Genomic DNA, 27,993 nt, shown 5'->3' on the forward strand with positions numbered 1-27,993 from the left:
TCCAAAAATCCAAAAGCCTGTTATAAGTGTGGCAGAGTAGGTCATTTTTATAAAAATTGTAAGTTTAAGGAAAAGATTAAAGCCCTTAACATAGATGATGACCTTAGAGAATCTTTATATAAGATTTTGTTAAACTCAGGCCCAGAACCAGAGGATGATTTTGGTAAGGAAAGTGATAGCTCGTCCAACCCTTCTTCAGATGAAGATATTAGGCTATTAGATGAAGAGAGTTATATCTCGAATAGCTCGAATGATGAGTGTCAACCATGCCAATTAGGACAACTTTGTGTAAAACCCAAGGAGGACGAGGAGTTTTATAAACTTGTTTCCCAATTTAGTGAAAACAGTCTTCATGTTTTGGATGGTAATAACCTCTTTGACCTCCTTAAATATATTAAGGACCCCAATCTTAGGTCCCAAATTATAGACCAAATAGGTTCAAACTAGCAGCCCCAAGAAGAACCAACTGCTGTAGAAATTAGAGAACCTACAGGACCTTATACTATGGCTGGAGTTAAGAAACTCCTCTAAGAACGCCGGAATATCATAAGTACACCAGCAACAACTCAAGACTTGGAAAGAGAGGTTCATAACCTTAAGCAAGAAATTTCCACCCTTAGGAGATACCAGATTACTCTAGATCATAAGGTCTCCCAGCTTGAGGGAAAAGGAAAACAAGTTATAGAAACGCCAGTTTATAATACAATGGAAGACCTACCAGTTGATAACATCGTAGAAATTGTTGCTACGGAGGAAGGAGAAAGTAGTGGTAATCCCAGTTCCAGCTTTTTGACAAATTGGATATTATTACTTCTTTTAAATATTTTATAAAAATTACTCTTTTAATTGATTATAATTTCAAAAAAGAATTTAATGCTCTAGTTGATAGCGGAGCAGATTTAAGTTGTATTCAAGAAGGATTAATTCTTTCAAAATATTTTCAAAAAACTACTCATAGTTTACGGTCTGCTAGTGGCCAAAAAATGGGTATTACTTATAAATTACCCAAAGCTTATATTTGCCAAGACAAAGTTTGTATTCTTGAAAGCTTTGTATTGGTAAAGGATATTTCAAATCAAGTTATTTTGGGAACTCCATTCATCCATAAATTATTTCTTATTCAATGGATGGATGATAAAGGTTTTATAGGAACCTATGAAGAAAAACCGATTAAGTTCCAGTTTATAACTGAACCTTTTTCAAGGATTTTAAATGAAATCAAAGACAGGTTGATGAATAAATATCAACAAATTAATTTTCTTAAACAAGAGATTTATACTCTTCAAATTGAAGATAATTTACAAAATCCTAAATTACAGGAAAAAAATGACTTTATAAAAAATCAGTTTTCTCTACAGATTTGTAGTGATCATCCTATTTCATTTCATCCCACTTAATGGAAAAGGATATTTCAAATCAAGTTATTTTGGGAACTCCATTCATCCATAAATTATTTCCTATTCAATGGATGGATGATAAGGGTTTTATAGGAACCTATGAAGAAAAACCGATTAAGTTCCAGTTTATAACTGAACCTTTTTCAAGGATTTTAAATGAAATCAAAGACAAGTTGATGAATAAATATCAGCAAATTAATTTTCTTAAACAAGAGATTTATACTCTTCAAATTGAAGATATTTTACAACATCCTAAATTACAGGAAAAAAATGACTTTATAAAAAATCAATTTTCTCTACAGATTTTTAGTGATCATCCTATTTCATTTCATCCCACTTTATGGCGTATAGCAACTTTATCATTGTTTATATCGATGATATTTTAGTATTTTCAAATACTATTGAAATGCATTTCAAACATCTTGATATATTCAAGAAAAATATTATTCAAAATGGTTTGGTTATATCTAAACCAAAAATGTCTCTTTTCCAAACAAAATTCAGATTTTTAAGTCATAATATTGAAAAGGGAAAAATTATTCCTAGTAATAGAAATATAGAATTTGCTTCTAAATTCCCTGATATTATTACTGATAAAACTCAACTTCAAAGATTTCTTGGAAGTTTAAATTATATTTCACCATTTTATAAAGGTTTGGCCCAAGACACATCTATTTTATATGATAGATTAAAAAAGATTTCAAAACCCTGGACTGATGCTCATACACAAGCAGTTCAAAAAATCAAGGGGAAAGTTAGTAATCTTCCTTGTCTTACTTTAGCCAATCCTAACTGGAAAAAAATTATAGAAACTAATGCCTCTGATATTGGCTATGGAGGAATACTTAAACAACTTTCTCCAAGTGATAGACAAGAATATTTAGTCCAGTTTTACTCTGGAAAATGGAATAATAGTCAAAAGAACTATGCTACTGTAGCAAAAGAAATTCTTGCTATAGTGAAATGTGTTCTTAAATTTCAAGGTGATTTATACAATCAAAAGTTTTTAATAAAAACTGACTGCCAAGCAGCCAAATTTATGTTTAATAAAGATTGCAAACATGATATTTCTAAACATATGTTTGCCAGATGGCAAGCCCTTTTAGCACCATTTGATTTTGAAATCCATTATAAAAGGGGATCGGATAATAGTCTCCCTAATTTTCTCACTAGAGAATATTTAAGTTCATAACTGTCATTTTTCATTTGCAGGATGAGACCCACATTGACACCTCCCTCTAATAGAGGAAGGGGAAGAGGACAAAAAGGAACGGGCAGAGGCACTGTTCTTGCCCAAATGGGTAACAAAAGGCTAATAGCCGACAATATTGTAGAAAGTTCTGGTAATACCCAAAAACAAATCACTTATGTTGAATATCTTGCTTTCGTGGAAGCACAGAAAAAAGGGGATAATATGCCTCCATCATATTCCAGTGCTCTCGTAATTGATGATAATGGGGACACTGATTCATATGAAGAAAATGCTCATCGAGACTTAATAATTCTCCTTGAGAATGATGATCTACAATGGAAAGATGAACCTTGGCAAGTAATGCAAAGATATTTTGATACAGCGTCATACGCTACTCCGACTTATAAATATCGGATGAATTATGAAATGATCCTTTCATATACAGGGTCAGTTGAATTCCAGCATTTTTATCCAGCTAATACCAAAAAAGTTTATAACTTTTCCATTAAGTGGGATGAAATAGCTAGGGTCAGTTGAATTACAACATTTTTATCCGGCTAATACCAAAAAAGTTTATAACTTTTCCATTAAGTGGGATGAAATGAAATAGGATGATCGATCACTACAAATCTGTAGAGAAAATTGATTTTTTATAAAGTCAATTTTTTCCTGTAATTTAGGATTTTGTAAAATATCTTCAATTTGAAGGGTATAAATTTCTTGTTTAAGAAAGTTAATTTGTTGATGTTTATTCATCAACCTATCTTTGATTTCATTTAAAATCCTTGAAAAAGGTTCAGTTATAAATTGGAACTTAATCGGTTTTTCTTCATAGGTTCCTATAAAACCCTTATCATCCATCCATTGAATAGGAAATAATTTATGGATGAATGGAGTTCCTAAAATAACTTGATTTGAAATATCCTTTACCAATACAAAGCTTTCAGGAATACAAACTTTGTCTTGGCAAATATAAGCTTTGGGTAATTTATAAGTAATACCCATTTTTTGGCCACTAGCAGACCGTAAACTATGAGTAGTATTTTGAAAATATTTTGAAGGAATTAATCCTTTTTGAATACAACTTAAACCTACTTCGCTATCAACAAGAGCAGTAAATTCTTTTTTGAAATTATAATCAATTAAAAGAGTAATTTCTATAAAAAATTTAAAAGAAGTAATAATATCCAATTTTGTCAAAAAGCTGGAACTGGGATTACCACTACTTTCTCCTTCCTCCGTAGCAACAATTTCTACGCTGTTATCAACTGGTACGTCTTCCATCGTATTATATACTGATGTTTCTATAACGTTTTCCTTTTCCCTCAAGCTGGGAAACCCTATGATCTAGAGTAATCTAGTTGTTATATCCCATATTTTCATACATTGGGACGTTTTAAACTGAACGCGACAAGTTAAAGACAAGGCTATTTTAAGATACGAAGTAGAGACTTTAACTTCCGGTTTCGTTTCAAGTCACAAGTTACCTACAAATTTCGTTTGGTATAGAAGCATTAATGGAAAATTGGGAATAAATTAACCATGGTTAGATTATTAAGTGGGATTGGATAACTAAATCAGTCCATTAAAAATAGCCATAGTTGGCCGTGTAGTTTAGTGGGATGGTCAAAGATAATTGACCCAAAACTTAAGTGGGACACATGTCCAAATATTGTAATGCATATATATAGCACAAATGCTGATTCACTATCAACTAACTACATCATTTTCAACATTTACAAAGTTGAGAAAATATAGTGATAGAGAGAGAGGCTCTCGGCTACAAGCTGGCCGAGAACACCCTCCTCCAAATTACTCCAAAAAAATCAATTTCTTGGACAATTTAACTCCCCTAAAGGTGTATTAACGTGTAGCATTCATTGGAATAGCAAGAACAAGTGTTAAAATTCAAGAAGTGAAAGTGAAGGGCTAGCCGATTGAAGTGTTTAGATACAAGGTAAGAACGATCATTTTTCTTGTGTTGTATGATGATCTGAATGTATAATTCGTGCATGTTGTTGTTGTTTTGTTGTTGTGGTTGAAGTTGAGGTGATCCGTGAGCTTGGGTGAAGCCATGTTGGTCTCATTTTGCATGTATTGTTGATAGGTTGAACGTGTGTCAACATATGTAAATGAACAAAGATTGTAGAAGTATGTTTATGATGTTGCATGTTGGTATTGGACTATTTTTCTTGAAGTTGAAGTGGGTCGTGTGTTGTAGACTTAAATGGAATCATGCTTAATCTTCTTGTACATGTATTGGGAATGAATTGAATATGTTGTAGTGTGGATAAATGGATGAAAATCATGAAGTTGTTGTAGTTGTGTTGAAGCCGTGTAGGGGGCTGTTTTAGAGGAATTTATGGACTGTTTTGTGCCATGTTTTGATTGTTGTTGTTATGGACATTGTGGTGTATTGTATGCATTATGAATATGTGAATTGAGGTGTTAAAGAAATGAATCATGTTGAAGGGGGAAAACAGTCCAAACCGTGGACTGTTTTAATGTTAGGAGTGAATTAGTGTATATTGAATGTTGATTATTGTTATGAACGTATAGTGAAAGTGAAGTTTAATGATTCAAGTTGAAATTGAAATGGTTTGTGGGCTGTTGTAAGAGTTAATATGATGCTAAAACAGTTCCAATAATGGTATAAGCAATGTTGTAAACGTGTTGTTGTCGTTGTAGTTGAAGTTGGAAAATTGCGAAGCGAAGATGGTAATGTTGTGTGTGCTGTTTGGCCGTGGATAAGGGCCTGTTTTAAATGATGTACAGACTGTCCAAAGTTCCCTTAAGTCATGTATAAACAAGTTCGGATTGATACATGAAAGAATGACTAACAATATTAGCTTGTAGTACTAGTTGGTTTGAATGCGAACGAAACGCCATCTAAATGTTGGAAAGGGATTGTTAACGTTAAAATACATATTGAATTCCCACGTAGACTAATTGTAGCTCTTGATATCTTGATATAGGATAAGTACTATTGGGCAGCAAGTACAAGTTATAATACGACTAAACGCTAAAGGTATGTAAAGCCTATTCCTTCTTTCTTTTGGCATGTCCTAGACGTAAGTAAGAAATGATATGAACCTTGGGGTAAATTCTACTCTCTAGTTCCAAGCATGACTTATGATTCTATTCATTCCGTAATGTTATGGTCACGAGCCTACTATATGATTGACTAATGAATGATGTATAGAAGTTCCTACTCTTAAAGAATTGCATAATTAGAGGCATACTTGACTATCAAAAGTTACACCATGTCAAATTGATACATGTGCATGAAATCTGAAACGTTCCTTGCTATAACTTGTAATGAGATTTAAAAAGAACTGAATATGATTATTATCCTGACACTTTAGAGTTGGTTAGTTACTTATCTATTGAGTCTCAAAAGATGAATTGCTTATATGTGGTTGCTTATTATTCTGCTCGTTCTTACCGCTATATCCTTCACTGAGTCCCGGGCCAGGACACGTTTTCGTGCGCATATTTACTATATTATTCACCGAGCCCCTCACTAGAGGGCCGGGACACGTTATATATATATGATGATATGATGATATGATGATATGATGATATGATGACATGATGATATGGAGATGGCGGTCAGGAGGGCATATATTCCTTATTACCGAGTCCCTCACTAGAGGGCCGGGACATGTATATGTTTATGTTATGATGCTATGATTATAATTACCGAGTCCCTCACTAAAGGGCCGGGACACGTTATATATGTTATATACAGAATGATTATTCAGCCTTGGTTACAAAACTCTATATTGATATTGATATGAAAATGATACAGATGAAATATGTTCAAAGGCAAGTTTTATGAAATTATGTTTGTTGCATTGGGTCCTACACACCTTGTCTCAGTATGAGTCTATCACTATATTTCATGCTTTACATGCTCAGTACATATTCCGTACTGACCCCCTTTTCTTCGGGGGGCTGCGTTCATGCCCGCAGGTACAGACGCTCGTTTCGGAGATCCGCTAGCCTAGGATATCTATTCAGCTACTTTGAAGTGCTCCTTTGTTCCGGAGCCTAGCTTGTGGTATAACTCCCTTTTGTTGTATATGTATGTGTTTATTTGCGGTACGGCGGGGCCCTGTTCCGTCATATGATACTGTCATTACTCTTAGAGGTCTGTGGACACATGTGTGGGTCTGTATATAGTTGATGTTGCGTTGTATGAATACGACTTATGTTTGGGGCGTACCCATTCGTAATGGCAGCCTTGTCGGCTTGCATATATATATATATATGTTTGGGATGTTGCGTGTAGTGGCAGCCTTGTCGGCTTGCGTAGATATATATATATATATATATATATATATATATATATATATATATATATATATATATATATGTTGTTGTTGAAGATCGTAACTCCTCAGGAGACAGGTGCCTACGACATACAGAATTGTGACAGCTTTAAAATAACGTCCTGCCTTTTTATACAAATAAGTTCATAATATGCTGGTTATAAAAGATTATAGTTAACAGGTGATATGAGTGTCCAACTCGGGCACTAGTCACGGCCTACGGGGTTGGGTCGTGGAAAAAGTGGTATCAGAGCGGTTCAATCTTCGGAGTGTCTACAGACCGTGTCGAGTAGAGTCTTGTTTATAGGTGTGTTGTGCACCACATTTATAAACATGAAGCTACAGGACATTTAGGGTGTCATCTTTCTTTCCTTCTGTCTTAGATCGTGCGATAGAGCCTGGACTTAGGAAAGATTGGTTTCTGACATCTTTCCTGTAGGTAGGTGCAGAATTGCAAGAGATGAAGAGGCCAGCTTCAGATAGCGGGGGTGCTAAGAAGGCCCCTAGGGTAAGTCCGGGACCCCAGGCTCCAAGACCGAGCAAGAGGAGCCTCAGTTATTCTATCGAGACTGACCCCTCGGAGGACCCAGCGACAATTCCTCCAGAGTTTTTGATATCCAGGGAGGCGGTCCCTGAAGCCATGCCAGTTGCTCCTGTGGCAGGGCACCACGTCAGACCGGCCACCCCGGTAAGTGTTACAGATTATTCCAGCCCCCTGTCCTGGTCATCGGTAAACCAGGAGTTGCCCGATTATCTACATTTCCCGGATTCAGATGAAGAAGACGATGAAGTTCAGACGAGTAGATGGCGGGTAGACGATGACGAGGAGGACACTTCACTTTCTAGATCACCGGATCACACTAGAGACTGATCGACTACAGGTATATGAGATCTTATCGAAATTTCCTATGTATGTGCAATTGTTATAGATGGTTACCTAATAGCGGCAAGAGGAAATCAAAAGTATCAGTAACTGTAAGCAGAATATATGTTAGACATAGTATGAATGCTGCAGGTATGTTTGAAACCTGCAGTTAAAGATGGAAGGAAAAATAAACAGGAAAGAGTAACAGGTACAGTTTGGGTTGGATACACGAGGCAAGCTCGTCATTTTCATCTTGTGACTGATATAGGAAGCCCTGTGCGGCTACGATACGATATAATATATATGTGTGTATGTTGGCCCTGTGAGGCGTTGTTGGTATTTCCTGCGTGCAGGTTTTGGGATAGTAAGAAATACAGAGGAAACTCTGCCAAAATTTTCTGAGAAATAACAAGGAAATGACGTATATGTTCGTAATATTTTTGGAAAGTCGCGCCAACAGTGACGATAAGGTTTGACTAAGTCGCAAGTGCGTCTCACTTTTAGAGATAAAGATTAACCGATGAATTGATGGTAATAGTAATTATGAGGTCGGTATCAGTATGGTAAAAAGAAATGCTAGGATGATTTAGAAGGGGCCGACAAAATCTTAATAAAATGTTATATTGAGGTATCGACGGAACTGATAAGTAGGGGTAAATTATGACGAGTTTATAGTTAAAAGAAGAAATAGGATGATTGAGACAAGAGTGCAAGGGAGGAAGAATTATGACAAACACGAATGTATTGATAAGACAATTTGTGAGATATTATGGGTAAGATTGACCAAAGGTTAAGTACGGCTACTCCACCGGGTGTAATTAAACAATAGTAAGAGTCGTGAATAAGGCCAAGAAGTGTTACACTATAGGATTGGTTACGGACAAGATATTACGTGAATATAACAAGTGTTGTGATAAGAATGAGTAAAGCCTTGTGAGGAGGCGACTAAAGAATATGACGTGATTTATATGACTAAGGTATAAAGGCAAATGTGATATGGAAAAGCATAATATAGGATGAATGAGGAAGATTTATGAAGTTCTATAGGAAAAGCCCAGACTAAGAGTATGCGGTGCCGGAAATAAAAGCAAGCACATGAAAAGAAGGATGGGTCGCTGCGGATGTGTATTGATTATAGGTAGCTGAACAAAGTAACAATAAAGAACAGATATCCCCTCCCCAAGATTGATGATTTATTTGACCAGTTGCAGGGTGCTAAATGTTTTTCAAAGATAGACTTGCGGTCAGGTTATCACCAGGTGCGGGTAAAGGAAGCAGACATTCTGAAGACTGCGTTCAGGACCCGATACGGGCATTACGAGTTTAAAGTGATGTCTTTTGGGCTGACCAATGCTCCAGCAGTGTTTATGGACTTGATGAACAGGATGTTTAAGCTATTCCTTGACTTGTTCGTGATTGTATTTATTGATGATATTCTGGTCTATTCACGATCGGAAGAAGAGCATGCAGATCACTAGAGGACTGTACTTAAGGTCCTCCAGAATCAGAAATTATATGCTAAGTTCTCTAAATGTGAATTTTGGTTGACTTCAGTAGCATTTCTGGGGCATATTGTTGGAGCAGACGGTATTCGGGTAGACTCGCAGAAAATTGAGGCCGTCAAGACTTGGCCTAGACCTACGACGCCTACTGAGGTACGTAGCTTTCTGGGGCTAGCAGGATATTACAGGAGATTTGTAGAAAAGTTTGCTTCGATTTCAGCGCCTTTAACAAGGTTAACACAGAAAGCAGCTAAATTCCAATGGATCGATGCTTGTGAACAGAGCTTCCAGTTGCTGAAGGAAAAGTTAACCACAGCTCCAGTTCTAACTCTTCCTGAGGGGCCAGATGGCTATGTTACTTATTGTGACGCTTCAGGTGTTGGGCTAGGTTGTGTATTAATGCAGCATGGCAGAGTTATAGCCTATGCCTCCCGGCAACTCAGGAAGCACGAAAGAAATTATCCTACCCATGACCTGGAGTTGGCGGCGGTGATACATGCTTTGAAGATATGGAGACATTATCTATATGGCGTGCATGTTGATATTTATACAGATCATAAAAGTCTCCAGTATATCTTTAAGCAGAAGGAGCTGAATTTGCGGCATAGGAGGTGGCTAGAGTTGCTGAAAGATTATGATGTCTATATTCTATATCACCCAGGAAAGGCTAACGTTGTGGCAGATGCACTCAGCCGTAAATCTATGGGCAGTGTGGCAGGCGTACAGCCAGGAAGGAATGAAATAGTCCGTGAGATTCATCAGCTAGCTAGTCTTGGAATTCGTTTGGCTGATTCTGATAATGGTAGAATTTTTGTGCGAGGTGTTGTTGAGTCCTCTATTATAGAAGAGGTAAAGAGACGTCAGTATGAGGATCCTATTCTTGTACATTACAGAGATACAACATTTCAGAAGGACGAGACCCCATTCAAGATTTCATCTGACGGAGTACTACGATACAGAGGCAGATTATGTGTACCTGAGGTTGCAGGATTAAGGCAACAGGTTATGGGGGAGGCACACTATGCTCGTTATTCTATTCATCCAAGATCAACAAAAATGTATCATGACCTTAGGTGTTTGTATTGGTGGAATGGTATGAAAAAGGACATAGCAGAATTCGTGGCCCGGTGTCCGAATTGCCAACAGGTCAAGATAGAGCACCAGAAGCCTGGAGGACTACTACAGGAGATGGAGATTCCGACCTGGAAATGGGAGGTAATTCATATGGATTTCGTCACAGGTCTACCTCGCACTTCACGGAAATATGACTCTGTCTGGGTTATTGTTGATAGACTGATGAAATCAGCCCACTTTCTTCCAGTCAGGACTACGTATTCAGCTGAAGATTATGCCAGATTGTATCTTAAGAAGATAGTGAGACTTCATGGGGTTCCCACAGCTATTATCTCTGATAGAGGGGCCCAGTTTACAGCTAATTTCTCGAGATCCTTCCAGGAGGGATTGGGGACATAGGTGAGTCTCAGCACAGCATTTCACCCTCAGACTGACGGACAGGCCGAGCGTACCATTCAGACGCTACAAGATATGTTACGGGCCTGTGTCATTGATTTTAGGAGCAGCTGGGATGATCACTTGCCGCTGATCGAGTTTACCTATAATAAAAGCTACCATTCTAGCATTCAGCTGGCACCGTACGAAGCTCTATATGGCAGAAGGTGTAGATCCCCTATAGGCTGGTTTGACGTTGGTGAGACTAAGCTAATAGGCCCAGATATGGTTCTGCAGGCTGTCGATAAGGTGAAGCTTATTCAGGAAAGGTTACTGGCAGCCCAGAGTCGGCATAAGTCATATGCAGATAATCGACGTCGACACTTGGAATTTCAGGTTGGCGATTGGGTGTTCTTGAAGGTGTCACCCATGAAGGGTGTTATGAGATTCGGTAAGAAAGGGAAGTTGAGCCCGAGATACATTGGACCTTACCAGATTATCCGTAAGGTAGGCCAAGTTGCCTACGAGTTAGATCTACCAGCGGATTTAGAAGCAGTACATCCGGTCTTCCATGTGTCAATGCTTCGGAAGTATATAAGCGATCCTTCCAGGGTGTTTCCGGCAGATGATATCCAGGTAATAGAGGAGCTATCATATGAAGAGCAGCCTAGAGAGGAGATGAATTGGGAGGCTGAAGAGGAGATGGAAAAGAAATATCCTCACTTGTTTTCCACGCCTACAGGTAATCTAAACCCCCTTGCTTGATTGTGTTAATTGTCTGCCCAATCTATATGTTAGCGATAAGGAAAACCCTTCCCAAGACTCTTATAGAACCCGACGGGATAAAATCGACATTCGAGGACGAATGTTCTAAAGGGGGGGAGGATGTTATATCCCATATTTTCATACATTGGGACGTTTTAAACTGAACGCGATAAGTGAAAGACAAGACTATTTTAAGATACGAAGTAGAGACTTTAACTTCCGGTTTCGTTTCAAGTCACAAGTTACCTACAAATTTCGTTTGGTATAGAAGCATTAATGGAAAATTGGGATTAAATTAACCATGGTTAGATTATTAAGTGGGATTGGAAAACTAAATCAGTCCATTAAAAATAGCCATAGTTGGCCGTGTAGTTTAGTGGGATGGTCAAAGATAATTGACCCAAAACTTAAGTGGGACACATGTCCAAATCTTGTAATGCATATATATAGCACAAATGTTGATTCACTATCAACTAACTACATCATTTTCAACATTTACAAAGTTGAGAAAATATAGTGATAGAGAGAGAGGCTCTCGGCTACAAGCTGGCTGAGAACACCCTCCTCCAAATTGCTAAAAAAAAAATCAGTTTCTTGGAAAATTTAACTCCCCTAAAGGTGTATTAACGTGTAGCATTCATTGGAATAGCAAGAACAAGTGTTAAAATTCAAGAAGTGTAAGTGAAGGGCTAGCCGATTGAAGTGTTTAGATACAAGGTAAGAACGATCATTTTTCTTGTGTTGTATGATGATCAGAATGTATAATTCGTGCATGTTGTTGTTGTTTTGTTGTTGTGGTTGAAGTTGAGGTGAGCCGTGAGCTTGGGTGAAGCCATGTTGGTCTCATTTTGCATGTATTGTTGATGGGTTGAACGTGTGTCAACATATGTAAATGAACAAAGATTGTAGAAGTATGTTTATGATGTTGCATGTTGGTATTGGACTGTTTTTCTTGAAGTTGCTGTGGGCCGTGTGTTGTAGACTTAAATGGAATCATGCTTAATCTTCTTGTACATGTATTGGGAATGAATTGAATGTGTTGTAGTGTGGATAAATGGATGAAAATCATGAAGTTGTTGTAGTTGTGTTGAAGCCGTGTAGGGGGCTGTTTTAGAGGAATTTATGGACTGTTTTGTGCCATGTTTTGATTGTTGTTGTTATGGACATTGTGGTGTTTTGTATGCATTATGAATATGTAAATTGAGGTGTTAAAGAAATGAATCATGTTGAAGGGGGGAAACAGTCCAAACTGTGGACTGTTTTAATGTTAGGAGTGAATTAGTGTATATTGAATGTTGATTATTGTTATGAACGTATAGTGAAAGTGAAGTTTAATGATTCAAGTTGAAATTGAAATGGTTTGTGGGCTGTTGTAAGAGTTAATATGATGCTAAAACAGTTCCAATAATCGTATAAGCAATGTTGTAAACGTGTTGTTGTCGTTGTAGTTGAAGTTGGAAAATTGCGAAGCGAAGATGGTAATGTTGTGTGTGCTGTTTGGCCGTGGATAAGGGCTTGTTTTAAATGAGGTACGGACTGTCCAAAGTTCCCTTAAGTCATGTTTAAACAAGTTCGGATTGATACATGAAAGAATGACTAACAATATTAGCTTGTAGTACTAGTTGGTTTGAATGCGAACGAAACGTCGTCTAAATGTTGGAAAGGGATTGTTAACGTTAAAATACATATTGAATTCCCTCGTAGAGTAATTGTAGCTCTTGATATATTGATATAGGATAAGTACTATTGGGCAGCAAGTACAAGTTATAATACGACTAAACGCTAAAGGTATGTAATGTTACATCCGGCATTTTTGCATATTCGAAAAAATTTGAGATAACTTGACTTGTAATGAATAAAGCTATATTTGGACCTTGCTTGGTATGAATGTGTCGGCTATGAATACATTGGTGTGGAATTACGAAAGGAGGCCAAGGGCAAAATTGGAATTTTGGAAAAACTTGCCTCATGAAATACAAAATCTAGCCAATTGGACTCAAAAAAAAAATTAAGAAAGTGAGGCCCAATAAGGGAAGGCCCAACCGGCCATGTACACTTAGCCCAAGCCCATGGGATTAAATTTCCATGTGATGATATATTCATCCATATCCTAAGAACATTCAAGAGAAAACAAGAAAAATCAAGAGGAAAAAAAGAAAGAAGGCCTACGGCCAAGAAGAGAGAAAAGAAAGAAAAGAAAGAAAAAAAAAATTGGGGCCTAATCTTGGATTCAAAAATTCATTCCTTGTGAAATAACTACTAAGTGCAAAGTCCTCTACAACTTGGTACAATTAGTTTGGCAGGAGGACAACTTTTGTAACAAGTGAAGAACTTGGAGGAAAGGTAAGAATTTTATGCTTTTGACATGTTATGAGAGGTGTATGTATGTTGTAGTAAGTTGAAATGAATGAAAAACATGGAAATTTTGTGTGTTGAGATTTATGCATGTTGGCCGTGTACATGTATGTGTTGTAAGTATATGATGACTTGAATTCATGTGGTAATCTAGTTGTGGTTGTGGTGGAAATTGTATTAGAAATGAAAGTTGAATGAATTAGTGAAAGTTGGAAATTATAAGGTATGGCCGTGTGGTGCTATGTGTAGGATGGAATATGAACTAAATTTCTCTAGTATGTTAATTGTGTTATTGTGAAGTGAATGAAAGAATAATGGTTCTTGTTGTCATGGAAGAATAGTTGTTAAGTTGTTGTAGGAAATTATGCAAGTTTATTGTAACTTATGTAAATGTGGGAATGAAAGTAGTAAGAGGCAAATTATGGTTGGCATTGATGAAGTTGAAAGATAGAAGTATATCATGAACATGTTTGCTAAAAGATTGGAAGTTGTGAGCGAATTATGCTTTTGGTAGGAAACTTGTATATGGTGTATACCCTATGTATATCTTGTGAAAATGGTATGATATGATTCCGAATGGTATTGTAATGACTTTGATTAGAATAAATGAGAGAATGTTGGTATTGATTTAGGAGCGTGAAGTCGAAATGAGGATTATTGTATTATGTCGTAAAGTAGACTAATTGTGTATATTATGAATTATGATAACTGTTGATGTTGTTGATATTGTTGTTGGGTTGTTGTTGGTTGTTTGGAGCCGGGTTGAATCTCGGGGAGGCTATATGTATAGGGGAGGTGCTGCCCAAATTCTTATAGACAAGTATTGGTTAAGGTTAGAAATGTTAAGTCTCATGAATAGTAACTGGTAAATGTGACCATTTGCAGTTTTTGAGCGAAACAGGAATCGAGTTTGGACGAGCGTAGGTCGCAACCAAGGTATGTAAAGCCTACCCCTTCCTTCTTAGGCATGTTCTGAACATAATAGGCTCGGCCGCGAGTCTTAAGTACGACTCCGTTCCTCGGAATTCGAGATGGAAATCCGCTCCAATTCCTTCAGTACAATTGTAACCATTTCCTTATAAAATGCCTCCAAAGTGAACTTTTGTACGAAACTTTCCTAAACGGAGTCGGAATACATCCATATGATTGTGGATGACCTCATAAGGTCCATTATCAGTAATTTACGTATGTCGCCTCGAGTTGGTCTGAGGTGGGCCCACGGAGCCCCGATACATATTGTATGATCTAAATTGTCTCATTTCTGTCCGATTTTCACAAGTAACATCTGGACTATCATTCTGATCACGATATGACTATTTTTTATATAAATCTTACAAAATGGCTTTGATATCTGGAAATCCGATTCTGGTAAAAATCTGTCGTGCCTTCCCAAGTAGGATATAGGCGCATATTATGAATGCTATCCGAATACTCTGATTTGACTCGCCATTTGTCCTACTTCAGTTTGATTGGGTCTGTATAATGATCCGTATGTATATGGTTTCTCATTAATCAGTTCGTGCATGTGCTATGATTCCTTTCACCGGATCCCGGGCCGGTTTATATCGTGCGGATGGGCCGCCGAGTCCCTTGTCGGGGGCCGGGTCCCATGTATGAACTCCGAAGTATGATGTGTCCGGTTCCGGGGTATTGTGGTATATGTCGTTCCCGGTTACCGTGTATATGTTACGAAGTATGATGTGTTCGGTTTCCCGGCGTGTGATCTGTCCCCGGGGTTACCGTGGTTATGATATGATGTGTTATGTGATGGAGATGTTCGAAGATATGAAATCTTCTGAAATGTGATACGTTGTGGCGCCAAAGGCAGGAGTGGCGACCACGTTCTTGTGCCCTATTTTGATTCTGTTTGTCTGATTGGATTCTGATTCTGTCTGTCCGTATGGATTATGATTTTATCCGTCCGTCTGGACTATGATTCTGTCCGGTATCCTTCTGTCTGTCTGTCTGAACTACGACTCTGTCCGGTATATCTCTGTCTGTTCGTTGGATTACGATTCCGTTTGCAATACTTTTGTGCTTCTGATTCAGACTATGATTATGTTTGTTATGTTTCCGCTTTACATACTCGGTACATTTTTCGTACTGACCCCCTGTTCTTCGGGGGCTGCGCTACATGCCCGCAGGTACAGACGCACTTGAAGATACGCCGCCAGTCTAGGGCTCAGATTCTGCTATTTTGAAGAGCTCCTTTGATCCGGAGCGTGTACTTTTGGTATACATCTTCTGTCTTCTGTATATTCTGTATGTATGGAAACTTCGGGTACGGCGGGGCCCTGTCCCGTCATATGATTCTGTATGTCTGTTAGAGGCCTGTAGATGTGTTTGTGGGTTAGGGTCTTTCTGTGCGGATGTGTGTATATGTTGTGTTTGGGGCGATCCCATTCGCCGCGGCGGCCGGTCCGCATATGTTTATATGTTGGTTTGTTCGCCGGTGTGGCCTTTGTTGGTATTTTCTGTGCGCAGGGTTATTTTGGATAGTCTGTAAAACAAAGGAAACTCTGCCAAAAGTTTTCTGAAAATTATTTAAATTTGAAATATAGCCTTGACGGCTTCTGCTTTAAACTCGAATGCGTTTGATAACCTTTGAGATAGCATTGGATAGATGTGTTTGGGTGCCCAGATCGGGTACTAGTTACGGCCTACGGGGTTGGGTCGTGACATGTAAAGCCTATTCCTTCTTTCTTTTGGCATGTCCTAGACGTAAGTAAGAAATGATATGAACCTTGGGGTAAATTCTACTCTCTAGTTCCTAGCATGACTAATGATTCTATTCATTCCGTAATGTTATGGTCACGAGCCTACTATATGATTGACTAATGAATGATGTATAGAAGTTCCTACTCTTAAAGAATTGCATAATTAGAGGCATACTTGACTATCAAAAGTTACACCATGTCAAATTGATACATGTGCATGAAATCTGAAACGTTCCTTGCTATAACTTGTAATGAGATTTAAAAAGAACTGAATATGATTATGTTACATCCGACATTTTTGTGTATTCGAAAAATTCAAGGTAAATTGACTTGTAATGGATAAGGCCACAATTGGACATTTCTTGGTATGAATGTGTAGGGTATAAAAACAATGGTGTGGAATTACGAAAGGTGGCCAAGGGCAAAAATTGGAATTTTGGAAACTTGCCCCATGAATTACAATATGTAACCACCAATTTGGGCTCAATAAAAATTAATGAAACAAGGCCCAACAAGGGGAGGCCCAACCGGCCAAAGGGTCCAAGCCCCTTAAGTGATTAATTTCCATGTGGAATTATAAGTATACTTATCCTAAGAAGGTTCAAGAAGCAAAGCAAAAACCAAAGGAAAAAAAAAGAGGCATTTCGGGTTTAGGAGGAAAAGAAGAGAGAAAAGAAAGAAAAAATTTGGGAGCCAAATCTTTGCTCTAAAAATCCAAGTTTTGTGAGATTTGTACTAAGCTCAAGGTTCTCTTCAAGTTGGTATAAATATTGTGGCAAGAAAACACTTTCATCCTCCAAGTGATGGGCTTGAAGAAAGGTGAGAATTTCATGCTTTTGTTGTGTTATAAATGGTATATGTATGTTGTAGTATGTGTGAATGAATGAAAAACATTGAAATTTTGTGTGTTGGAACTAGGGGTGTGTTGGCCGAATATGTACATGAAATTGCATGATTTTAATGGCTTGAATTCTTGTTGTAATCTAGTTGTAATATGATGGGAATTATATTAGAAAGGAAAGTGGAATGAATTAGTGAAAAATTGGAAGTGTGGGAGGTGGCCGTGTGGTGCTAGGTTTGATATGAAATATGAATTTGATTTTTGGTTGTGTGCTAATTGAGTTAAGGTGAATTGAATCTTGTTAGCATGTTAATTGTGTTGTTATGGAAGATTGGTTATTAAGTTGTTGAAGGAAATTATTGAACTTTGTTATGATTTGTGTATAAGTGAAAATGAAAGTGTTAAGAGGCAAGTTATGCTTATGACAATGAACTTGGAATATAAAAATGTGTTGATGAGTTTGCATGTTGAAAGTTAGGAAGGGATTGGAAAAGTAGTGACTTGATGGAAAGTTGAATGTTTGTGAATTTTATGAATATCTTGTGAATATTATGTGAACATGTTATGGATTCCTCCGATGTGTGTCGTAATGATTTTGATGGATAATGGATATGAAAATAATAAGTTTTGGTTGGAAATGTAAGCTTGAAACGAAAGATGATTCGTCGTGTCGAAGGGTGGCTAATAATGCCATAGCGTATGATTTAGTGGTTATTGATGTTTGTTGTTGTTTGGATGTCTCCTCTGGGTTGTTGTGTTGCTAAATTGAGCCGAGCTAAGTCTCGGGGATGTCGTATATACAGAGGGAATGCTGCCGAAATTTCGGTAGGCAATTATGTGTAAAGTTAGAATATTGAAAGAATGGAACTAACCAAATGGTAAACTTGACCATTTCCAGATTTTGGGCGAAATTTGGATTGACGCCAAGAGAGCATAAGGCGCCATCGAGGTATGTGAAGCACTTCTCTACGTTCCTAGGCATGTTCTGGATGTGGTAGGCTCGACCGCGAGCCTTAAGTCCGACTCCGTTCCCCGGAATTCGAGACGGAAAACCGCTCCAATTCCTTCAATTCAATTGAACCTATTTTCTTACAAATTGTCCTTAAAGTGAGATTTTGCACAAAAATTTCCCCAAACGGAGTCGGAACACTTCCGAATGAGTATGGGTGACCTCATAAGGTCAATTATCAATAATTTACGTATGTAGTCTCGGGTGGGTCCGAGGTGGGCCCACAAGGCCCGATACTCCCGGTACGATTTTAAAATACATCTGTTTTGGTCCGATGTTCTCCAAAAACTTCTGAACTATTGTTTTATGTATATTATGGCTATTTTTGTGTAATTTATACAATATGATTTCTGAACAGTTGAGAATCCCATTCTGATAATAATCTGTCGTGCCTTCCCAACTAGGATATAGGCGCGTACTATGCATACTATCTGGATATTCTGATTTTGGCTCGCCGTTTGGCACCCTTCAATTTGATCGAGTCTGTATGTTGAGTCTGTAGGTAGGTGGTTTCTCATTTATCGATTCGTGTCTGTCTCAATGCATTCTTTCACTGCGACCCGGGCCAGGTTCTGTTATCGTGCATAATTCTCTGCATTGTTCACCGCGTCCCTCGGCGTACGGGCCGGGATCTGTATGTCTGTATGATCTGTGTATGGGGATGGCGGCCAGGATGGCATATGATCTGATTTGATTCTGTCTGTCCACCGCGTCCCGTACTAAGAGGGCCGGGTTCTGTTACCGCGCCCCCAGACAGGGCCGGGATCTGTATGAATATATGCGTGTGCCATCTGTATTTATAAAGCACACGCCTTTGTATGATTTTGTATGACTCTGTGCTACTCTGCATGCATAATTCTGTCCGTCATACTACTGTCTGTCCGTCTGTGTTACAACTATTTCTGTATGTCCGTATGGCTTCTGCTTCTGTATGTCCGTATGGATTCAGATTCTGCTCGTCTGTCCGTATTATGATTCCGTCTGTCTGTCCGAACTATAATTCTGTTCATTTGTGTGTAACACGACTCTGTATGTCTGTCTGGATCATAACTCTGTCCGTTAGTTTGACTTATGATTCTGCCCGTTATATTTCTGTGACTCTAGTTCGGACTATGTTTATATCTGTTACGTTTCTGCTTTACATACTCGGTACATTTTCCGTACTGACCCCCGTTCTTCGGGGGCTGCGCTACATGCCCGCAGGTACAGACGCGCCAGGTGACACGCCGCCAGTGTAGGTTCTGACTCTGCCATTCGAAGAGCTCCTTTGACTCGGAGCATATCTTTTGGTATATATTTTCTGTCTTCTGTGTACTCCGTATGTATGTATATTCTGGGTACGGCGGGGCCCTGTCCCGTCATATGATTCTGTATGTCTGTAGAGGCCTGTAGATGGATATGTGGGTTACGGGTTTCGTCTGTATGTTAGCCTTATCGGCTTATCTGTAAATGTCTGTATGTTCAGGTATATGTATATATATATGTAAGTTACGCGCGTGCCGTAATTGTATCGGCCTACTTCTGTACTTCTGTTTTGAAAAAAAAAAAAAAAACTCTGTATGGTTCGAGTTCGATCAGGTAGGTACGTATGGGTGCCCAGTTAGGGTACCAGTCGCGGCCCACGGGGTTTGGGTCGTGACAAAAGTGGTATCAGAGCGGTTAGTCCTCGGTATGTCTACAGGCCGTGTCTAGTAGAGTCTTGGTTATCGATGTGTTGTGCACCACATCTATAAACAGGAAGCTACAGGGCATTTAGGATGTTACCCTTCTTTGAATTCTTAGATCGTGCGTTAAAGCTGTATGATTAGGATGATTCTCCCTTACGAATTGCAGTATCTACAGCGGGGCTCCAAAGGAGCAGAAGTGTCGGTATTCGGGAAAATGTTTCTGACCCTCTCCTTGCAGGTTGTTGTAGGTTGGTGACGAATGAAGAGGACGGCTTCCGACGATGAGGATGGGGGTGCCAAGAAGGCCCCCAGGTTGTCACCAGGGCCGAGTAGGCAGGGCCCCAGTTACTCGATCGAGACGGATCCTTCGGAGGATTCCCCGGAGGATAGCTACGATACGGATCCGTCGGAGGACCCATCTACGACTCCTCCAGAGACCCCGAACCCTGGAGCAGAGGATCCCGTGGAGGATGGCTACGATACAGATATCTCGGAGGATTTGGCGATGACCCCTCCGGAGCTTCTTACCTCCGAGGAGGAGGATAGTCATGAGGCAGGCCCGTCGGAGCATTCTTCTGGGATGACGCAGGAGGAGATTTTCAAGTATGCACCAGCTCTTATTGTTAGGGAGAACCTTGATAGCCCGGCCACCTCGGAGAGTGCTATGGATTTCTCCTGTTCTTGGCCTGGGTCACCAGTGGGCCAGGATTTGTTTGATCGTCCATACCCCTCCGATTCAGATGCGGGTGATAATGGAAACCGGGTAGGTAGGGAGCAGACAGGCGTGGATGATAGTGGGCATACCTCTCACGGCAGCTCCCCAGGTCAGACTCGATATTGATTATTTATAAGTGTATGAGTTTTTAGAACTTCCTATGTGTGTATGATATTTGTAAGACGTTGTTCTATGAAGACGACGGAAATTTAAAGGAATTAGAGACCTAGTGACCCCAAGGCAAGGGCGACGGAGATGTCCCCACCGTCAGTGTGAGTCTAGAAATCCTGGATGAAAGTAAACAGGAAGGTGCCTTCGATGCTGTTTGAGTTGGGCGCGTGTGGTAAGTGTCGACGACATTATAATTCTCATTTGAAGTTATCAGCCCCGTGTGGCTGCGATACGATATGATATGATATGTATGTATGTGTATATGAGTTGGCCCTGTGAGGCATGATTGGTATTTCTGGTGTACAGGTTTTGGATAGTAAGAAATGCAGAGGAAACTCTGCCCAAATTTTTCCAGGAATATGGAGGTTAACATGTAGATTAAGTACAAAAAGGTCCCGCGATACTTGTCAGACTTTAGTTCCTTCTGTCGGTGGCCGAAGAACACCTTGCGGTGACATTTTATCAGATTCCACCGATTATTTGGAGGCGGAATTCGTCTGACGAAGACTTAAATCCGTGGGTTATCTGTAATCATATGTATATGTGTATGAAAGTGAATGTTTAAGATTCAGAAAGGCGACATGGTAGTGGTACGACTTAGCCGGGGGTGGGACCCGCTACAAAAATTTTCCGAAAATTTGCGAAGACCCCGATTTGCTCTAAAATTACGTGACAAAGGTCGTGAGGGGCAATCGACGAAATTATATTAGCCCTAACGTGTCGAAATGCATGAAAGTTTCGGAGTTAAGCGTGCTCAGGCCATAGCAATTCTGGGATGGGTGACCCCCTGGGAAGTAATGCAAAGTTTTGCTCAAGTGTAGGTATGACCAATATAAATGAAAACTTGGGGTAATCTAAAGGAAAAGAGAATGTATGGAGTAATTAGCGCCTTTACAGATACCACACAGACCGACGCGGGTTAAATGGGCAAAAAGGAAAGGTGCGATACCACTCGGAAAACTTAGCGAATCTGGATAACAGTCAGCGACGACCCGAATGTTGTCAGGGGATAGAAAAAGCCCAATTACATCATAAGTTAGTCTGGTATGGCGATGGTTGTAAAAGGAAAGAGAGTATGGATAGTAGGGAAGGAGAGAGATAAGTAGAGCGAGTAAGCAGAAACTTTGAAAAAGTCGATAAGCGACACCCAAGACGATTTGTATGATTGATTCTGAATACGTTCCTGTCTGACATGTCTCTGTACGATTAAACCTGATTACGAATCTGTCTGACACACCTCTGTATGTCTGACTCTGGATATAAATCCGTCTGGTGTGCCTCCGTACGTCTAATTTTGGTCACGCATCTGTCTGATACATCTCCGCATGTCTGATTCTAAGTGTGACTCTGTATGATACATTTCTGTAAGCCTGATTCCGATTTCGAAGTCCGTCCGATACCTTTTTATACATCTGACTCTGATCTCAGATCTGTCTGACATACTTCCGTATCTCTTCTTTTGATTATGAATCTATCCGCCATAGTTTGGCATGTCTGCTTCCGATTACGAATCCGTCCGATATGCTTCTACGCGTCCGGTTCCAGTCCTGAATCTGTTGGTAAGAAGTGTCTGGTATGAAGTGGGATTATATTGATGTGGTAGAAATCTCCGGAGTGTAACAAGAAATGATACGGACTATGACGTCTGGAAAGCGTTCGTCAGTTACAAGAATATAGCTTATGGTTCGACGATTGCGTGGGGTACGAGAAGATATATTATGAAGGTATTTAAATCAGTGATGTGAAAAATTACCCCATAATGTTGGCAGAGAAGCCATGTCGGAAAGTCGGTAAAGGACGATTGTAAAGAGAACCCTCCCGAAGTAGTATGACGCCCCATAAGGTAAATTTAACATTCGAGGACGAATGTTCTAAAGGGGGGGAGAATGTTACATCCGACATTTTTGTGTATTCGAAAAATTCAAGGTAAATTGACTTGTAATGGATAAGGCCACAATTGGACATTTCTTGGTATGAATGTGTAGGGTATAAAAACAATGGTGTGGAATTACGAAAGGTGGCCAAGGGCAAAAATTGGAATTTTGGAAACTTGCCCCATGAATTACAATATGTAACCACCAATTTGGGCTCAATAAAAATTAATGAAACAAGGCCCAACAAGGGGAGGCCCAACCGGCCAAAGGGTCCAAGCCCCTTAAGTGATTAATTTCCATGTGGAATTATAAGTATACTTATCCTAAGAAGGTTCAAGAAGCAAAGCAAAAACCAAAGGAAAAAAAAAGAGGCATTTCGGGTTTAGGAGGAAAAGAAGAGAGAAAAGAAAGAAAAAATTTGGGAGCCAAATCTTTGCTCTAAAAATCCAAGTTTTGTGAGATTTGTACTAAGCTCAAGGTTCTCTTCAAGTTGGTATAAATATTGTGGCAAGCAAACACTTTCATCCTTCAAGTGATGGGCTTGAAGAAAGGTGAGAATTGCATGCTTTTGTTGTGTTATAAATGGTATATGTATGTTGTAGTATGTGTGAATGAATGAAAAACATTGAAATTTTGTGTGTTGGAACTAGGGGTGTGTTGGCCGAATATGTACATGAAATTGCATGATTTTAATGGCTTGAATTCTTGTTGTAATCTAGTTGTAATATGATGGGAATTATATTAGAAAGGAAAGTGGAATGAATTAGTGAAAAATTGGAAGTGTGGGAGGTGGCCGTGTGGTGCTAGGTTTGATATGAAATATGAATTTGATTTTTGGTTGTGTGCTAATTGAGTTAAGGTGAATTGAATCTTGTTAGCATGTTAATTGTGTTGTTATGGAAGATTGGTTATTAAGTTGTTGAAGGAAATTATTGAACTTTGTTATGATTTGTGTATAAGTGAAAATGAAAGTGTTAAGAGGCAAGTTATGCTTATGACAATGAACTTGGAATATAAAAATGTGTTGATGAGTTTGCATGTTGAAAGTTAGGAAGGGATTGGAAAAGTAGTGACTTGATGGAAAGTTGAATGTTTGTGAATTTTATGAATATCTTGTGAATATTATGTGAACATGTTATGGATTCCTCCGATGTGTGTCGTAATGATTTTGATGGATAATGGATATGAAAATAATAAGTTTTGGTTGGAAATGTAAGCTTGAAACGAAAGATGATTCGTCGTGTCGAAGGGTGGCTAATAATGCCATAGCATATGATTTAGTGGTTATTGATGTTTGTTGTTGTTTGGATGTCTCCTCTGGGTTGTTGTGTTGCTAAATTGAGCCAAGCTAAGTCTCGGGGATGTCGTATATACAGAGGGAATGCTGCCGAAATTTCGGTAGGCAATTATGTGTAAAGTTAGAATATTGAAAGAATGGAACTAACCAAATGGTAAACTTGACCATTTCCAGATTTTGGGCGAAATTTGGATTGACGCCAAGAGAGCATAAGGCGCCATCGAGGTATGTGAAGCACTTCTCTACGTTCCTAGGCATGTTCTGGATGTGGTAGGCTCGACCGCGAGCCTTAAGTCCGACTCCGTTCCCCGGAATTCGAGACGGAAAACCGCTCCAATTCCTTCAATTCAATTGAACCTATTTTCTTACAAATTGTCCTTAAAGTGAGATTTTGCACAAAAATTTCCCCAAACGGAGTCGGAACACTTCCGAATGAGTATGGGTGACCTCATAAGGTCAATTTTCAATAATTTACGTATGTAGTCTCGGGTGGGTCCGAGGTGGGCCCACAAGGCCCGATACTCCCGGTACGATTTTAAAATACATCTGTTTTGGTCCGATGTTCTCCAAAAACTTCTGAACTATTGTTTTATGTATATCATGGCTATTTTTGTGTAATTTATACAATATGATTTCTGAACAGTTGAGAATCCCATTCTGATAATAATCTGTCGTGCCTTCCCAACTAGGATATAGGCGCGTACTATGCATACTATCTGGATATTCTGATTTTGGCTCGCCGTTTGGCACCCTTCAATTTGATCGAGTCTGTATGTTGAGTCTGTAGGTAGGTGGTTTCTCATTTATCGATTCGTGTCTGTCTCAATGCATTCTTTCACTGCGACCCGGGCCAGGTTCTGTTATCGTGCATAATTCTCTGCATTGTTCACCGCGTCCCTCGGCGTACGGGCCGGGATCTGTATGTCTGTATGATCTGTGTATGGGGATGGCGGCCAGGATGGCATATGATCTGATTTGATTCTGTCTGTCCACCGCGTCCCGTACTAAGAGGGCCGGGTTCTGTTACCGCGCCCCCAGACAGGGCCGGGATCTGTATGAATATATGCGTGTGCCATCTGTATTTATAAAGCACACGCCTTTGTATGATTTTGTATGACTCTGTGCTACTCTGCATGCATAATTCTGTCCGTCATACTACTGTCTGTCCATCTGTGTTACAACTATTTCTGTATGTCCGTATGGCTTCTGCTTCTGTATGTCCGTATGGATTCAGATTCTGCTCGTCTGTCCGTATTATGATTCCGTCTGTCTGTCCGAACTATAATTCTGTTCATTTGTGTGTAACACGACTCTGTATGTCTGTCTGGATCATAACTTTGTCCGTTAGTTTGACTTATGATTCTGCCCGTTATATTTCTGTGACTCTAGTTCGGACTATGTTTATATCTGTTACGTTTCTGCTTTACATACTCGGTACATTTTCCGTACTGACCCCCGTTCTTCGGGGGCTGCGCTACATGCCCGCAGGTACAGACGCGCCAGGTGACACGCCGCCAGTGTAGGTTCTGACTCTGCCATTCGAAGAGCTCCTTTGACTCGGAGCATATCTTTTGGTATATATTTTCTGTCTTCTGTGTACTCCGTATGTATGTATATTCTGGGTACGGCGGGGCCCTGTCCCGTCATATGATTCTGTATGTCTGTAGAGGCCTGTAGATGGATATGTGGGTTACGGGTTTCGTCTGTATGTTAGCCTTATCGGCTTATCTGTAAATGTCTGTATGTTCAGGTATATGTATATATATATGTAAGTTACGCGCGTGCCGTAATTGTATCGGCCTACTTCTGTACTTCTGTTTTGAAAAAAAAAAAAAAAACTCTGTATGGTTCGAGTTCGATCAGGTAGGTACGTATGGGTGCCCAGTTAGGGTACCAGTCGTGGCCCACGGGGTTTGGGTCGTGACAGATTATTATCCTGACACTTTAGAGTTGGTTAGTTACTTATCTATTGAGTCTCAAAAGATGAATTGCATGTATGTGGTTGCTTATTATTCTGCTCGTGCTTACCGCTATATCCTTCACTGAGTCCCGGGCCAAGACACGTTTTCGTGCGCATATTTACAATATTACTCACCGAGCCCCTCACTAGAGGGCCGGGACACGTTATATATATATGATGATATGATGATATGATGATGATATGATGATATGATGAAATGATGATATGGAGATGAAGGCCAGGAGGGCATATATTCCTTATTACCGAGTCCCTCACTAGAGGGCCGGGACACGTATATGTTTATGTTATGATGCTATGATTATAATTCCCAAGTCCCTCATAAAGGGCCGGGACACGTTATATATGTTATATACAGAATGATTATTCAGCCTTGGTTACAAAACTCTATATTGATATTGATATGAAAATGATACAGATGAAATATGTTCAAAGGCAAGTTTTATGAAATTCTGTTTGTTGCATTGGGTCCTACACACCTTGTCTCAGTATGAGTCTATCACTATATTTCATGCTTTACATGCTCAGTACATATTCCGTACTGACCCCCTTTTCTTCGGGGGGCTGCGTTCATGCCCGCAGGTACAGACGCTCGTTTCGGAGATCCGCCAGCTTAGGATATCTATTCAGCTACTTTGAAGTGCTCCTTTGTTCCGGAGCCTAGCTTGTGGTATAAATCCTTTTTGTTGTATATGTATGTGTTTATTTGGGGTACGGCGGGGCCCTGTTCCGTCATATTTTACTGTCATTGCTCTTAGAGGTCTGTGGACACATGTGTGGGTCTGTATATAGTTGATGTTGCGTTGTATGAATACGACTTATGTTTGGGGCGTACCCATTCGTAATGGCAGCCTTGTCGGCTTGCATATATATATGTTTGGGATGTTGCGTGTAGTCGCAGCCTTGTCGGCTTGCGTAGATATATATATATGTTGTTGTTGAAGATCGTAACTCCTCAGGAGACAGGTGCCTACGACATACAAAATTGTGACAGCTTTAAAATAACGTCCTGCCTTTTTATACAAATAAGTTCATAATATGCTGGTTATAAAAGATTATAGTTAACAGGTGATATGAGTGTCCAACTCGGGCACTAGTCACGGCCTACGGGGTTGGGTCGTGACACTAGTATCTCCTAAGGGTGGAAGTTTCTTGCTTAAGGTTATGAACCTCTCTTTCCAAGTCTTGAGTTGTTGCCGGTGTACTTATGATATTCCGGCGTTCTTGGAGGAGTTTCTTAACTCCAGCCATAGTATAAGGTCCTGTAGGTTCTCTAATTTCTACAGTAGTTGGTTCTTCTTGGGGCTGCTAATTTGAACCTATTTGGTCTATAATTTGGGACCTAAGATTGGGGTCCTTAATATGTTTAAGGAGGTCAAAGAGGTTATTACCATCCAAAACATGAAGACTGTTTTCGCTAAATTGGGAAACAAGTTTATAAAACTCCTCGTCTTCCTTGGGTTTTACGCAAGGTTGTCCTAATTGGCATGGTTGACACTCATCATCCGAGCTAGTCGAGATATAACTGTCTTCATCTAATAGCCTAATACTTCATCTGAAGAAGGGTTGGATGAGCTATCACTTTCCTTACCAGAATCATCCTCTGGTTCTGGGTCTGAGTTTAACAAAATCTTATATAAAGATTCTCTAAGGTCATCATCTATGTTAAGGGCTTTAATCTTTTCCTTAACCTTATAATTTTTATAAAAATGACCTGCTCTGGCACACTTATAATAGGCTTTTGGATTTAATAAAATCCTTCCTTTACTTGAAAGTCTTTTTGCGCTTAGCCTTTTTTTGCGAGCGCTTTTCCTTCCATTGTTGGAAGTCTCTATACTTTTTCTTATGCCTTTGATGCTTTTTAG

The sequence above is a fragment of the Lycium barbarum genome, chromosome 6 (assembly GCF_019175385.1).
Source record: "Lycium barbarum isolate Lr01 chromosome 6, ASM1917538v2, whole genome shotgun sequence".
Classification (NCBI taxonomy): Eukaryota; Viridiplantae; Streptophyta; class Magnoliopsida; order Solanales; family Solanaceae; genus Lycium; species Lycium barbarum.